We start from the raw sequence: 16,999 nt of genomic DNA, 5'->3' as shown, positions 1-16,999 counted from the left end.
CGCCGCATAGGGCTCCCAACATTGTCCCTTTTCGACAATTGCAAATCTTTTCGACAATTGCAAATCTTTTCGACAATTGCAAATCTTTCCTGCATTCCCGGGAAATCACTTAATGGCCGTATGAGTCATGCTCCTTTCTTGTCCTGCACGTCAGCGGACATGTCACTCTGTCGTCTCCTTTGGATAGGAGGCATTCAACACGGGAGGATAGCCCTTCTCGACTGGAAGGGTGAACAAAAGAAAGCACTTCCTGCTATTTCCCGCAGGGGGACGTTTCTTTGTGTTTTTCCAGACGTTCTCTTGACAGGGTCAATTTGGCATTTGCTGAGTGTCCACAAAGCAAAACAGGCTTACAAAACAGGATTCCTGGAAACAGGCTCACTTAGAGCCATTGGACCATCACCACATATTCACAAAACTTTTCTATGCCCACAGGCGAACAATAGAGCGCGCAAATGCGGATGCACGGTCGTAACAACCCGTACTCTTAGAGAAATCTGGCTGCATATCTGAACTATTTCCAGTACATATGTCTTGAGTACAGAGCCGTCCACGTGCCTACCAGTAAATTCATAGGCTATCACTTGCTTCCATCTTTGGTTTACCCCACCTAGCATAAAGACCAAAGCATGGTTGGCTGCCTCTTCAGGCTTCGAGGGCAAGGTCGTTCCTCCCAAAAGCACGTCTTCTCCACAGTCGAGTTCAAATCCGGGTGCTATCTCCATTTCATCTAGAAAGAGAACGCAGTCTTTTTCCACATCCTCCATTCCCTCTGCTTTGGACCTCATTACGTCGATCACTTCATGCAGGATACCTGGCAGAAACTTCAGGATCTCAATTCTTCTTGCTAACGTTCTGCTTGATGGGAGAGGGTAGCCAATCTTTCTGAGCGTTTCATACCCAGTGGTTCCACACGCAAATTTAATTTTTAAGCCTTGCTTTACTGTTTGCGCTGACCATGAATTGCCACGATTGTTGTTCCGAGAAAGGGCACGAATTTGGTCTTCATTTAAAAACTTCGTATTTCGTGAGAAATTAGCTGCCTCTTTCTGCAGCTTACGATTCTGCTTCTGTAGTTTTTTTACAGTGTTCTTAGATTCTCTGTGGTGTTGTTTCAGCTTATTATTGGCTGCTGTGAGATCTGCTATCTTCTTCCAAAGCTCTGCTGCCCCAGAATCAAAGGGTTGGGTCGCACGAGCCACTGCAGTTTCTTGAGGCCGTACATCCGTGGTGGTCGAAGTAAATTGCTCACTAGCATTGCTTTTTTCTGTAGCCACCAATGTCCCATTTATCACTCCGTCTGACGATGAATCTGCTGGAGGATCTTCTTGCGTATTTAAGGGAAGGACGTTTGTCACTTCTGGTGAAGAACCTTGTGCGGCAGCGTCATCACTAAATAATGCAGGCATGTGCACACTTCGGTCCCTCGGTGGTCTTCGCTCTTTAGGAAGTTCTGGAAGCATATAAATAAGGAAAAATAGCACATTACATATTTAAAATAGTGGTCCTTTTGCAAAACTCCGAAGTAAGCTTTTCTGCATTGCAAAGGACTCTTCACCATGGCGGCCCATCCTAAACGTCATGTGCAGCTGTTTTTCACCCTCCTTCAAAAAAAGGAGTGGCTAGGCAAAACTGGTTCTAATCCCTTTATCCCGACAGCGTATCGTGTGAAGGAAAGGAACGCCGCATTGTTCAGACTATATATGTTTGCAGCATTCTACATTTTTCTGACTCCAAAGCTGGTTTGGCGGCCAAGGTGAAGGAATTTTGCTGTGCCAAGAAGCTGACCTCCAAAGTTTTGAAAAGGGTCCATAGAAGACGCGGCAGAAAATTTAACACGTATGCAAATCAACCACTTCATCACGTAAAATTTTCAAATGTAGACGACGAGGCGATAAGCAACATGGTAGCAAACACCAAGGTTAGGAGGTATCTGACCTTTGAATGGGAACACCGTTGGGACAGCATTGGGCTTGAGTTTTTTCCAACCGTCCGCGCGGTTTTGTTCGAAGCTCTTGTCTTCGAAATGAGCCTGCAGATGAATGTGTTATTGGAATTAGCCCCACATTGCCTGCTCGAGAATGAAAACAACAGCACGCAAGACAACAGCGTAGTCCAAATATATCAGTCGAATCAATCGAATGAGCTCCTTAATCTGCACATAACAACATATACTGTTTATCTCATTCACTGAATTAGTGCGGTGTCGTTGGGCGAAGCATAGGGCTAACAGGCAGCGCAAGCTACCCAACGCAGCATACGTGTCAAAAACTCAAAAAATCGTAAGTAAATGAATTCATGTTGGCTCCTAGACGACCCAGATGCAGAGTAATTGCCACAGCTTATGTGCCCTCGCTTGTGGTCGTGCTCTGTGCCTTGATTCGTGCCGGCCGCGGTTCTCTGACAAGCGCCTCGTAAAGGCAATTATTTTTTAATGAACAGAAGCGGCGAAAGCACGTTTGGTACGCATTCACGAGCTTAAACATTGTGTCATACAATTTCGGATGCAAACAGGCAAGCAGCAGACAATGACCGGTTCGGCGCGGAAGCGTGCCTTTTTATTTACGCCGAGCAAGACGAATAGTGCGAAAATGACATCTGACCAATACAAATCTTGTACTACACTTAGCTGGCTAAACGCAAAAGTGGTAAATCGCAACAAAAACAGCACTGAACCAACATGCGGCACTTACACTACAGAACATGAGGAGCTCGTCGGTTGCCACTTGTCACGCTTGATCCGGACCAGCCACAGAAGCCTTCTTTTCGGGTCTCTGGGAAAATGAAACATCCTCCAACCATTTCTCGCATGGTTGGAGCATTGAGGAACACAACATCCAGGCATTGCACGGCGATGAAAGCCGCGCGAACGCAGGCACTTAGCAGTGACGCCCGCACGACAGCAGAGCGGCGAGGTCGGCGCGGGCAACACAATGGCGGAGGGAGCGGGCGAAAACAGTTTGAGGCGGCGTCGAGTGGTTCAAAGGGTGACCTCACCCTAAGCGGGGGCGCGCGCATCGAGGCACCCTATTTAAGACGTTTAAACAGCGCCACCTGTAAAGCGCCCGTTCCTGGTTTTCGCGTCGGCATAGTAGATTCAACTGGAGGGCGGTTGCCATGGGTACCAAGCGGTGGATTGCGTACGACAGCGGAGAAATGCGCAACCGCAAGACGATTGCGAGCGGAGTCATCCGGAGGGTGGTTACCTTGGAGGGAAGAGGGTATGGTGAGATTTGAGGAATCCGCCTCCGTAGAGTGGTTACCTTGAAATCAGGGCAAAATGTGGAGCGTAATGCGTAAACGAAGGGTGATTACTTTACAAGAAGGAAGGTGGGGTGAGAGCAGAGGAATCTGCATCTGGAGCATTTTTACAATAGCAGAAGGGCGAAATGGCGAGCGGAAATGGGTAAACGGAGTTTGGCTACCATCGGAACCATCAGGAGAGTTGTTATTTTGAAGAGAGGAGGTGCAGCGAGTTTATAAGAATCCGCATCTGGAGAGTCGTGACCATGAAAGCAGTGCAAGACGACGAGCGGAAGAATGCGTAAACGTAGGGTAGTTACAATGAAAACCACCCGGAAGAAAGTTATTTTGGAGGAAGGAAGGTACGGTGATATTTGAGGAGTCCGCATCCGTGGAGTAAACCATGGAATCAGGACAAGATAGTGGTCAAAGAATGCGTAAATGGAAGGTGGTTAGTATCATAACCATCCGGAGGGAGGTTGCTTTGGAGGGAGGAGGGTGGGTTGAAAGTGGACGAATGTGCATCCTGAGAGTTGATATATGAAAGCAGGGTGACATGGTAAGCGGAAGAATGCTTTGGTGGAAGAAGGGTGTGGTGAGTAGATAATCCACGTCGTGAGTGATTGCCATGGAGATATGGCTGGATGACAAGCAGAAGAACGCGTAAATGGGGAGTGGTTACTTTGGAGGGAGAAGGGTGGGGTGAAAGTGGAGGAATCCGTGTCCGGATAGTGGTTATTATGGAAGCAGGACAAGATAGAGAGCTGAAGAGTACGTAAATTGGGGTGATGGAACTCGGAAGCATCCGTAGGGCTTGGTATGGTGAGAGAGGAGAAATAATCATCTGGAGCGGGGTTCGATGGATGAAAAGCGAGATGGCGAGCGGAAGAAGGCGTTAACATTGAGTGGTTATCCTGTAACGAGCAGGGCATGGTAAGAGTGCAGAGTGAAGTTACCCTGGAACGCGGTGGATAAAATAGGGTATAAAAATTAAGTGCAAGGAATAAACAAGATCAGAGTGCCTGGAACAGTTCGAAGAATGGATAATACAACGCGGGAGGGTGATGGTGGAGAGTCTGGCGAAAGCAGAGGAATCTATAGGATGATCCATCTGCAGTATGTGGCGCAACACGTTTTGTCCGAGCAGAAGCGGTTGCGCCAAGCACCTGAACGCCGGAATGAAGAGCCCGTTTATCGAATAATATATGTATGAGTCAAAAGCTAAATATACTCTTCTGTAGACGCACTTAGACACGCTGCAATCACATTCTCTACCTCGGTATATCTCTACCATCTCTACCGTGAAGAGATGGACATTAAAGTCCATCTCTTCACGGTAGGATTTAATCGTTAGGTACGGCGGTTAATGCTAGCAGCACCTCAGATATAGCCGAACAGCCAGTTGCGGGCAACTTCTTCTGTGCGAGAGATGCGCACTAGAGTCCAGCGATGCCGATGGAGTGCCACGGCGCTGAGTGCTCCTCATCGTCTTCCTTACACTCTGGATATCGTATTGGAGAGCAGTAACCGTCATTACATTTTTCATTTACTCGAACCATAGACCCAAATGTTAGACCAACTGCCTATGGAGGGGGATAGCGACTGGAGATGCTTGCGTCCATTCCATATCAGGATAATAGTATAAGACGATACAGCCCCATAACATTCTAAAGACGCGAACCCAAAGCTTGACACTGTCTCTCTAGTAAACTAAAAGATAGTGTAGCTGCTCCGCACAAGGACGCAGAATGTCCAGCAGCCCAGCCTCTCAAATCCACTTTCTATGCAGCTACAGCGATAACGCTCTGACGCGCAATCTTGCGAATATCTTCTCCTTGTCCTTCCCTCTCTCCCACTCCCTACTATCGCTTAACTGAAGGAGTGGAGGATCACATACGCGATAAGGCGACCTCGCCGCCGCTCATTTTGACTTAGTGCCTCCTTTTCTATGCGTCATCGCCACTTCGCCTTCTCTATATACGCTGCAATATTGTTTTCACGTCATCGAAGCCCCCGAGTCGATGCTGATCCGATCCGTGCCCCCAACCGCATCATCGCAGTTGCGCAAGCGGAGAGAAAACGACCTGCTCTTCTCACAGGTCATTATTACACGACTCGCTGCCATACAGGCGAGCACGCCGCGGGGTCTCTCACATAACAAACGGGGCGATTATTGGCCTCGCACAAAGGTACCCCCATTATGCAAACACCTCGAGCGCGAAAGCGTGCCCATCGAGAGAGAGAGGGAAGGGTGCACGGAAGAAGGCGCTCGTATAGCGAGCGATGTGCCGTGAATGCATCGGCGTGTCCACGCGGCAACTCGTTATCGGGCTTCCTATGCGGGTCATCGTCATGACTTGACGATCTGGCCGTCCCTCAGATACGGAGCCACCATGTATGCGGCATCACTTGTCGCTTGACGTTCGCAATGTGAGGAGGGGAGCGCACGGTGCTGCAATCCTTGACATTTTGAGGTACAAGTATTTCGCAATAGGTAAAGTTAGCGCAGCTAACCTTAATAGAAACGTTTGCACTGCAGGTGGTCCTAGCACAACCTGTACCGGAATATCAAAAAAAAAAAAAAAATTACAAGATTGCGCTTCGCTTCGCTTAAGAGCTTAAGGCCTTTCCTCCTTCTTCTCTTCTTTCTCTTCTGTCACCTCTTCTGATCTTCCTCTATCTTACGTGTTTGGACGTCTTTACCGGTGAATTATGACGTGAATTATGACAATGTAGGCGTTAGAACCTACATTGCGACGTCCTTATAGAAGGGAAATTCTGTTGACGTCAGAACCTATTTGGATGTCTCACTGACGCTTCTCGCGGAATCTCGCAGAATCTCGCTGACACAACTCACGGAATCTCGAGGACACATCTCACAGGCACAAGATAATCACTATGAGCCTAGAAAGGCTTTTGCCGTAAAAAAGAAAAAAATGGCGTTCGTGTATGGAACCAGGAGACCTGTCACGAATTTGAATTCTACTGTCTCATTGAGTAGTGATTTCGAGTAGCGTATTGTTCAAATACCGCGCTTCTTCTTCCCCTTCTTCATTCAAGACCTTCAACTGTAGCTAATCGACCGCTATTAAAGCGAGCTGGCCGCAAAATGCAAGACTAGTGCATACGCATTTGAGCGCAAACACGAAGATGTTATGCAGTCCACGGCGGGTCCTAGTTCGCGGAAGGAATGCACCAGTTTCATGGCTTCGAGAGATGAGTCAGAAACAGACTGGATGAGCAGCGAGAAATGAGCGCGGGGGCAAGACCAAGGACACTCAAATTACTCCTGTTAAGCGAATTAGTCGCGCCAACGCAGCGCAGAGTATACGTGGCCCAACCGGCTGCTCGCATGCGCGCGAGTTCTCATTCTCATTTCGCCGAAAAAATTACTCGACTTCAGCACCGCACGCTTTTCAGTAATCACAAGTGAAGTCGGCCCCAATTTACTGTTAGACTTTCTATTGCCAATGCACTTATTGTCACGACGACAACTATAAGCCTGTCTGTCGCGAGGGCTGAGCGTATGCTTTCCTTCCGACGAGCCTCTATAGGAAATGGAGACTCGTTATGGCCTACTTATGAAAGGAGCGTATACAGTTAGCCAAACCAAGGATAACGATGGTTATGCTTCTCACGTGTGGCTTGAACATTGCGAAATTAACCAATGTTTACTTAGCTGAACAACCATTCAACAGAGGATACGAAAAAAAAAAAAAAAGCCTGAAGTATTGAGATAGTCGATAGCGCTTTGGGACAACTGGTTTCGGCAAGCTCAGAGTAGTCGACAGATCAGAAAATCAGGAGGAAGGATAAGACATAGAGACGTCGAGGAAATCAGGCTTAAGGCTTTGGAGGGATGGAGGTGATTTCCTTGCATATGGTGTTCCTAGCTAACGGTCCCACTAAAGGTTTTCTGGGCACCGTAATGTTACTCTTTCGGGGTTTACATCAGGCCAAAAGGTGTATCGGCATCTCCCTCGTGTGTACAAGCCAGCTCTTCCCAATTTCCAGTAAATGTACTGATTCAGGTCTTCTTAGGGTGCCTCGATAGTACCGGAATCAAAGCACCCTAAAACCGTATTCTGAGATCACAGTCCAACTTTACGGACAATAATATTTATGCGTGAGGAAGATTTCGAAAGCATACGTTCTGCCGCGACAAGAACGCACTATGAATTATTCAAGGAAGCAGTGACAGCAGCCTTCACGTTGTAGTAATTTTCATCTTCTATCCATAGGGGTACGAATCCGTACTAACCAAAACTCTCTAGCCGCCTTCGGAGACTTGTCGCTCATTAATTACTTTGTGCTCGATCTTTGTTCGCGAGTTAGGACTTTCCTATCCGCCTTGCTTTCATTTGTGTGCGTGCGTGCTTGCGTACGTGCGTGCGCGCGCGTGTGTGTGTGTGCGTTTCGTGCGTGCGTGTGTGTGTGCGTGGGGGGGGGGGGTATTTCTCGAAATGTACAGGTCAAAATTTCCGTTCTTTGTGCCGTCGAAGAGATACCACTTGTTGAAATTTTGCGGGGTGGCAGAGATGACGTCTCAAGTTCTACATCACTTGTGGAAACCACGCACACGCCGGTGCTTACGATTGTGAAACCATGAGCGAGATTGACACAGAAATAAATCACTGAGAACATTAAATAACAGAAATTGTGCGTTGACACTCCGTCCCAACCCCCTCCTCCCCTCTCCGGCCTCTTTTGCATTTCAAGCGAATTTGCGAATTTGGAGTGAACCTCGAACAACGAAAGGATCATACATGGTATGTGTTGTCGTCAAGGCATCGATCCGACGCCACCAATAGATTTTTTTATCTCATAATTTGAGCAACGTTCAGAATGAACTGGTCGCGTAAACACCAGCGAGTAGATACTCCATATGCATCCGAAGAATTTATTTTTCGGCTCTCCGGGTCGCCGTCCAGCCAGCGGGTACTCCGAGTACACACTTGTCCGCAGCAGTAAATTTTAATTGCTGAACGAACATACAAACTCAATCGCCGTAATTAGGTTTCAGTGGCGGCATACATGGGACAGTGATTTCATGGTTGAAATGAAGATAGAAAAAAAAAAAAAGAAAAGCAAGTGAACAAAGGGGTCTTCATGTAGGAACGAAAGCGAGTCTGAAAAGGGCCTAGTCGGGCCGGGGGCAGAAATGGGGTCGGTTTCCACAGGCCGGGTCTGTTTCTGGCCGCAATTACAGCCGCGCTTACACGCCAGCGAGCTTTCGTATCTCGGCTGCTGGCACGCTGTCGGGGCTTCTTGCGTCTCTGACAACCCAGCATGGTTTGGGTCACGCTCGACCGCTTCGCTCCGAGCCAATGTGGCCGAGCGAGACAAGTCGTCGCGTCGGCGACAGTACGGGGACGAAGATGCAGTGGCTGAGGAATCCGGAGAAAAGTGTGTGATTTTTCAGCGCCTTCCAGGCTTTTTCTGGGGTTATCCCCTCACTTGTCTTATAGTACCGGCTCAGTTTTTCCCTTGTCCTCCGTTTCACTTCCCTTGTGCGAAGCCTTGTATACACAAGGGGCTCGTTTTCTATTACGCTGCCGTGTCCGAGAAGCTGCGCGTTAGTTTGCTATCACATTTATCTGTGCCAGATGGTCTTCCACATAATATGGTATAGTTCGTCTAAACGAAATGTTTGTCCCTGGTAGGAGAGGTAAAAGCAATTTTATTGCATTGGTCACGCTATGACCATGCGTCGAAGGATTAACCCGCAAACATGAACAACAGGCATCTTTTTGTGTGTTTGTTTAATATTGCTTCCCTCTGGACGCACTCTTCGCTTTTATAGGCTTTCTCAGGTCCGGTACGTAGAATGGAAGCACATTTGGTTCGGAACTACCTGTTCCCGTTGCCCTTTGCTATAGTATTATAGCTCTTAAATGCGCTACGGCCCTAACGATTGACAACTAAACGAGTGGAAGTGACCTCACTTGTTCGATATACTCTTCAAGGCCTATCGATGAGTCTCAACGAGAGGGCGCGGTCTCAAATGAAAAACGCGGCACTCCAATTGCTATTCGCAAGTGTGTTTGGTCATTTTCCCCAGGATACATGATTCGACATAGCGCGTAATCTATCACCGATGTGGCGGGCTCGTATTGTCGTGATGCATTTTCTCAGGCCTGTAAGACGATGCCAACACTGCTCGCATTCTTTTCTTGTTTTATTCTTCCTTCAAACACAGTCGTCGCAGTCCTTCTCTGAATACGCACTGGACACGCAGAAGTTTCACAAACTCGGCAAGTGGCGTACAGATAAGCCTTCCCCTCAAGTCTGAACGACCCCCTCTTTGTCGACAATGTGTTCCTTCTTTCCATTTCGGGAACTATGGTTAGGGGTTTAAGGTTAGAGCGGACCCTGCGCGGGAGTGGCGGCTGGGGTAGCAGAGTTTGTATTCCGCGCAGCGGGAATCACGTGTATTATACCCGCGAATAGTCGTAACGCTCCTATTGGTTGAAGGAGGCTACACAGATTTTAACGACACCACCATAAAGATGAATGAAATAATTTACTTTTAAATATTTTGCATAAGTATGATCTACTGTGAATTATTTTATTAACTGATAGAATTGCAAGTTTTGGCATTCGAATGAAAGATAAAGAATTTTTCATTTCCCAGAAGTCATTATTTTTTGCTGAAGCCTCGGCCAGCGCAAGAGCATTTAATTCACTTGTACACTGGTTTGCACGTGATGTAGTAGAATAATGGTAATGCTATTGTCGTTGTTGTCGAAAGGATTTGCTAGTGCAATCACATCGTGCGAATTCACTGCTGGCTATTTACGGCATTCAGATGTCCTATATTTATGGTGTTAATTGAATTTGTGCAATTTAGTTCTGTTAGAACCGTAAAGCATTCTTTTTTTCGTGCCATACATATGACTGGCTTGTGCAGCATTGCATGGCACTTGAACGTCTTATCATGGCTGGCCCGCAAAGCTTTTAGTTTACAACTTGTTTATAGCTGTTGAAACAAATCAAATTTATTAGCTTTAAATGCTACAAAATTCAGGCTACACGTTTTAAAGTTTACCTCCCTTTCTTAGAGAGCATCACAACTTCTATCCAGACCCCAAATGTCTGGCGGAAATAAACTCTGGCAAGGTTGTACCACATGACCTCGTTTCTCGGGTGAACTGTATGCGTGGTCTCTGAAAGCACCGAGGTGATTGACTGGTGTTTTGAGTCGCCACCCTTAATCAGAAGCCTCGTTCAAAAGCGCATTGTTCAAACGTCTCGGGGCCGTACGGATGTTTGCAGGGCCAACTTCGTGAAAATTAGATGTAACTTGTATTTACTTATTGGAAAAACCTTTTTTATTATTATTTCAAGATAAAGGCTCAAATCAATGGCTTTCAAAGGTTTGGCGTCCAGTAGTGCGAGTTTTCATTTTTTCTGGGTCAGCCGTTCCGGAACCGCCTCCTGCAACGAAACATTTCACCTTTAAAGCAACAAATGGAAGAATAAGATTAGAGCACTTTGTCTTTATGGAACATTGCTGTACATTTATTTCCAAACGCCTCAGTCCGTCGCTTTGATAGTAATAAGAAAAAGTTTTTACCGGCAATAGTAAGAAAAGAAAATAATTCTAGGGAAAGCAAAGCAGCATTAACTCTCTCACTCATCATCTACACCCGAACTGCGCCTAGAGCGTATACATATACACATGGGCAAGTATAAAGAAAGAAGCAATGAAGGAAATGAGAGAAAAAAAAAAAGGGTCTCGTAAGGAAGGAATTCGCATAATTTGGAGCAGTGAGCCAGTGACATCATACAGCCCTACACCAGCTTTTTTTGCATTGCGCCTACGCCATAACGCGGTGGCTTTCACAACGGAATGAATTCAATAGTGAAGACCAGAGACGATGAAGTTATTTTCTGGGTAAAGGTGTCGACTGTGTAATTAGCTGTCACTTGACAGTGTACATTTGAAGTGACAACTCCATCGCGGACTTCTCTGAAATAAAGCGTGTAGAAAGTGCTGAGAATTTTAGCTGGAATTATAGTATCCAGCTAAAATCATGCTAATAATTCTAATATTGGGGTCGCGCAACATTATGTGGTGATGGGCGTGGCGCGCTGCAGTTCCAGGTGTACAATGGCGCCAACTGGGATCCGCCGCGTTAAATGGCAAAGGTTGAGCTGTTGATTCCGCGAACAGCTCCTGTGCAACGGAGCGCTTGGTCACGGAGGCCACTTGTTGGATGGATGGATGGAATATAGGAGCGTCCCCTTTGAAACGGGGTGGTAGCAGTAGCTATCATGCTCATTTTCTTCCTATATCTTAATTATTGATTTAGATTGGTTAACTAATCCATCATTCTATTTATTTATTTTGTTCCTACATTACTAACATTATGTCACTTCTCTGCTTTTAAGCCACCAATCTTCCAGTCGTTTTTTGCTAGTTTCCACCGCCGGTTTATTCACCCGGCCACTGTTATCTCTAAACCCCAGAGCTTCAGAAACAGTGATTGCGCCTGCACCAACTTCCGGATGGATACCATTACATTCGAGTATAATATGGTCAATTGTTTCACTGGAGTTTCCACATACAGCACATGCGTCATCTCCATTGTTAAATTTCTTTTTGTAGCTGCGTGTTCTAAGGCACCCTGATCTAGCTTCAAAAAGTATGGCACTGCCTCTTGAGTTATCAAAGAAATCTTCCTTCCTGATCTGCATTTCCCACTTTCGATATAATTCCACACTCTGTTTCTTTTTCATCGAATTTATCCAATTTTTACCTTCTGTGTTTTTCACCTGTTGCTTAATGCTCTTTATTTCTCCGTCCTTGTTACTAGCATACTTACTAGTTAGTTTCCTAGTTCTTTTCCTCCATTGTGAGTCCACGCTTTTTAAGTACAGGTATTTAAATACTTTAGCTGCCCATCTGTTACTGTCCAATTTCCTCAGGCGTTCCTCATATAATATTTTACTCTGAGCTTCCCGCACTTCGAAAGATGCCCAGCCCATATCTCCCTGTACCGCCTCATTTGTAGTTTTGCCGTGGGCACCTAGTGCTAATCGTCCAACGGATCTCTGATTTGTTTCTAATGTCGACTGTACCTCTGATTTTAGGCACAAAACCGCATTTCCGAAAGTAAGTCCGGTCACCATAATTCCTTTCCAAATACCCATCAAAACCTCATACCTACTGTATCCCCACAATGCCTTATTTAGTTTAACTCTACTTGTGCCGCCCTCTAGTAGCCGTCGCGTCACATGGCGCTTTACCCCTTCTTAAATGCTATGTTTTAGTGGTTAAGACCTTCGGCTGCTAAGTTCGAGTTCCCGGGTTCGAATCCGCTCCGATTTATTTTAGTTCGCAAGCACTAAAAGAGGACATAACCAGTGATTGGTCAGTCATAGGCTGCATCACCCTATCTGTTGGCTAGCGAACATGAAAGACCCGTCGGAGAGATTAGAGCGTTGGAGCCGCTACTCCGGACTTAGTTTAAGTTGCCCGCAAGAGGCTACGTGGTTGTGACCTTCAGAGAGACGGTACAAGCGTTAGACAATTTCGCTGTCTCCGCCCCTCTCGATTATAGTTTTTGCACTAATATGTAATAGTGAAATTTCTGCCGAGAATAGAACGCTCGAGATATTTTTTGTTAATTAGTAGGGCATTATTTCGCCCATAAGAATACCCAGTAAATGAGTACTGGTACTGAGGTCTCCATGATTTGAGCTGACCACGATGGACCGTTAAGCGCACGACACAGGGGGTGCGTTTAGCTGTGTAATCACTGATTGATGCACTATTTACGACATCGCCTGTTTCGCTCATCTCCTGCTTATCCTCAATTACATCAGCCCATTTCTGATCTAGGAACTGTCAAATGCACAGAAATGATATATGGTCATGGATTGCTTGCCGAGCGCAGGCATCAGTTAAAGGAACGTCAAACATGCCAGAGAACATGCCGAAAACTCCGGGACAAGTTCAGTTGTCACTGATGACAGTGTCGCCAGCGAATCTGTCTACAGCACCCGAACGGGCTCTTGATCATTTGAGGCTTTTTGGAGTCCGTGTTCTTGTTGGAACTGCATGTGCAGAACAACACAGGTCAACGAAGAGACCCATACGTGGCGACCGCTTAGCGTACGGCACGCAGTCTTCGACTACCATTGTTAAACAAAATGGTCGTGTGAAGGAGTAGCGGACAGCATTCTTCCCAGTTCTGCGGGTGCTGAGGTTTAAGTGGGCAGTTGCCATTTAGCGTTTATCTATTTAGTTCTTGCCATGCTCCTTGCATGCTTTTTGCACATCACGAGTCTCAACACAGCCAATACTCATCTCCTTTCCTCGCTCGCCCTTCAAAACACCCAATTACCAGAGGCAGCAATGTAGGTTCGGCTCCAGCCAGCTCATCCGCTCGGTTGTTCTTTTCATCCATCGTGATCGCTCTTTGTTGAGCTCTCTTCTTTCACTGCGGGCCCCTTGTTCTCGGTCGCCATAACATATTCGAGAGTGAAAGTCTGACACTAAATAAAAAGAAAAAAGGCGCGAGCGTTAGGAGAAGAGAGGAAGCAGGGAGGCAGAAGCGGAAGGCCCGTGTGAACGAGGCCAGAGGAATCCGACCGCCGCGGAACGCGCGCCAGAAGCCGCGCTGCGTCACATCGTCCAGCGTTCCGCCGACGCAGACGCGGCTATTCCCCCTCTCCCTGAAGAGCAATGCCGCTCACGCTTGGCTGCCGTAATGCGCGCGCTAAACCGCTGTGGACTCTGGCCTTTCCCACGTCTACTGCTGAACGCACAAAAATGCACGGCCGGCTCTCGGTTTCGGTGTCTTGAGAGGATGACTCTCGCCGCACCATGGCCGGACGTCGGCTCTACAGGCACCCTAGCCGGCTCTTCATAGCGCTGTCGCCGTCGTTCATCTCTTCTTTCTCCTCCTCCTCTACTACCTCTCCCTCCCCGTCCCTCTCTTCTTATTTGCAGGGCTCATTACGGTTCACCAGAGGCCAGGAGGGTCCGCCGCGCCACTGTAGCCGCGCTCTGCTTATCTGTGGCGATTTCCGTTCGCCGCCCCGAAAAGTGAACGGAGGGCAAGTCGGTGAGCCTTTAGGTCTGGCACTACACCGCGAAAAGCTGTCAAACGGAGCGATCTCAAGTTTCGCGCGGTTCTGGGCTCGCTATCCACTGTCAGTTGGTCGCCTACGCTGCACCAACATAATTAGAGACAAGCTTTTACAATACGGTTTCATCCGAAAGCCAACGGCTTGCGACCTGAAAACGAAACAAGTGTGCTGCTGTGTGTACTGGGTGTGTTTATATACACAGAAGACGGCAGTCTTTAAAAGGTAACCGAGCCCGCAAATTTTGCTCAAATATAGACGCCTCTTTATCATTCTTCACTCTAACTCCAGGATCCATAATATCACAGGATTGTTTCCACCGGTCAATATTTGACCTGTCCACCGTGATTGGTTGGCTACGCCTTTCGCTATGCCAGTGCTAACATTGATTTGATTTTATCGATTATTTAACAAAAGGGCGCATATGCCAGGGCATTGGACGGCGAGGCGAGGACACAAGACGCCTAATGTGGTAACTGCCATTGATGAGGGGGCAAAATAATTATTCGGAACGAAATATTGCGAATATATAGCGCGGAATGTGCAAGTGCTTTCGATGGCCTCCATTCACGAGATTGCCTAGTGACCTGCTGCTACTTGGTTGTCGTTTAATTGGGTGCGCCGCGATTGGCTGTCCTTGAGTGTCGATCAGTAATGAACACCTCGTTGTTATGCACGAAAAAGCTTGCCGCTAATCCACTTTCCCTTTGAGCTAGTCTATTGCATGGAATGCATGTTTATTGCTTATTGTCTGCGTTGTTGTTGTGGCTGTAGGAAGAAGGAAAAGAAAATGCACAGGCCTGCTATTGGCTCTGTAGCTGAGCCACCTCCGCTGCCTCGTGCAGACAGAAGAGAAAATAGAGAAGAAAGAAAAGAAAGAGGAAGAGAAAGACGCGCGCCGTAACAACAGCGGTCGCCCACCACCGAAACGGTGGCGGGTGCAATGACGGCCTACAACAGATAAATATTCTGTGGCAGGCTAGACCGCGCCGCCAGCGGCGGCGACCTACCTGTCCCAGCCCCATCAGGGGAGTACAAGGACCCTATTGAAGGACACCCCGTTGCGTTGCGTTGCGTTTTGCATGCTTAGGTGCATAATGAGTGTGCTGGGGTACAGCAGCCAGCAGTCATGTGTGTTTACTGTCCGTCTCGTGTATCCCAATAACTAATAAACGGGGAGTCTTCTTTCCTCACTTGCCGAGAGCAGACGTGTTTCTGGCCGCTCCGCGGAGCACCGGATGTACGGCGTCGAGTGGCCTCGCGAGGCATGCGCCGAACAGTACATAGTTATGACATAGTGTCAGAAGTGGAGTGTGGTAGCCGGACGGTTTTTTACCAGAGTGACACGTGAGAACGGCAGCGAAGACTCGGGCGTTGGCTGCAAAAGCCGCCATGTCGGACAAAGAAAAAGCTCCACAGTTCAGCGGCGCAGGGCTTCAACCGCCACCAAAGTTCGAATTTGCCAACCCTAGCGCATGGAAAGAATGTGAGTTCGAAGACTATGCTCTGCTTCGGGCCTCTACCAAGCACTGGGCGAAGTTCAAGTCAGGACGTTGCAATGTGTTCCCAAGAAGCCCGTCGCGTCCTTGACACTCAAGCGCTGACCACGGAAGAATGGAGCTCGCTATAGAGGCCGTGAGAAAAAAACTCACCGACCACTTCATCCACCAGGCCATCGAGGTATACGAAAGCGTCCGTTTCCACCAGCGCGTGCAATAGGAAGGCGAATCGATTGACAACTTCTACACCGCGCTACGCGACCTTGCGAAAAAGTGCAACTACGCCTGGACGCGCAGGGCTATTGCGGAGGCCCGCCCGATGTGCCGAGTGCTCAGTGACCTAAGACATTTGCGGGTGGGCCTCAAGCAAACTACTGTATACTGTACCGTAGTGTATGTATTTCTTTTATTTTTACCTACCCTTTTCTTTCTCCCTATCGCTCACCTCTGATTTCCTCTACCTTCTCCTCGCTATCCCTTTATTTCCGCCGCCCCAGTTCAGGTGCTTCAGATATCAGATAGCAGATACCGGGGCTGGCAAACACCTTTTCTTTCCTTTGTACATACAATAAATAACTACTACAACAACAACAACAACAACGACTCAGCCGATGTGGAGGAACGTCTGGTTCGAGAAAGATTCGTCGTCGGTCTTCGTGACACAAACCTGGTGGACAAACTGTGCTGCAGTCCAAAGCTCACACTAGAGAAGGCAAGGCTTCAAGCACGAATTATGAAGACGCCGTGAAAGCAGCGGTCTTTCAGAGGGGACAGAATCCTGCCAACGTGGTTGCCGTCGACCAGAATCGTCTCAATGGGGATGCCGTCGACCGACGCAGGCGACAGCAGCGTGGCGGCGAACGGCCACAGCAACAGACAGCAAAGACAGGCGGAGAGTGCAACTTCTGGGGTGGAGACGCTCATCCGCGGTCTGTGTGTCCAGCTTGAGCACAAAAGCGCTACAAGTGTGGCAACAGGGGACATTTTGGAAAGGTTTGCCGTAAGAAGGCTAAGTTTTCACCGAAAAAGGTACGCGTGTCGGCAGTCAGGGTGGAAACAGGAGAAATTTTCCTGGCGACTGTAGAAGGCACGGGAAGTAAGGCACGTGATGTGCAGGTTCAGATTAACTCGGTGCCAGGTTTTGCGAAGGTAGACTCTGG

Source organism: Amblyomma maculatum, chromosome 8 (assembly GCF_055883805.1).
Source record: "Amblyomma maculatum isolate TAMU_Amacu chromosome 8, ASM5588380v1, whole genome shotgun sequence".
In the NCBI taxonomy this organism is placed as follows: Eukaryota; Metazoa; Arthropoda; class Arachnida; order Ixodida; family Ixodidae; genus Amblyomma; species Amblyomma maculatum.
This window is presented reverse-complemented; position numbering follows the sequence as displayed.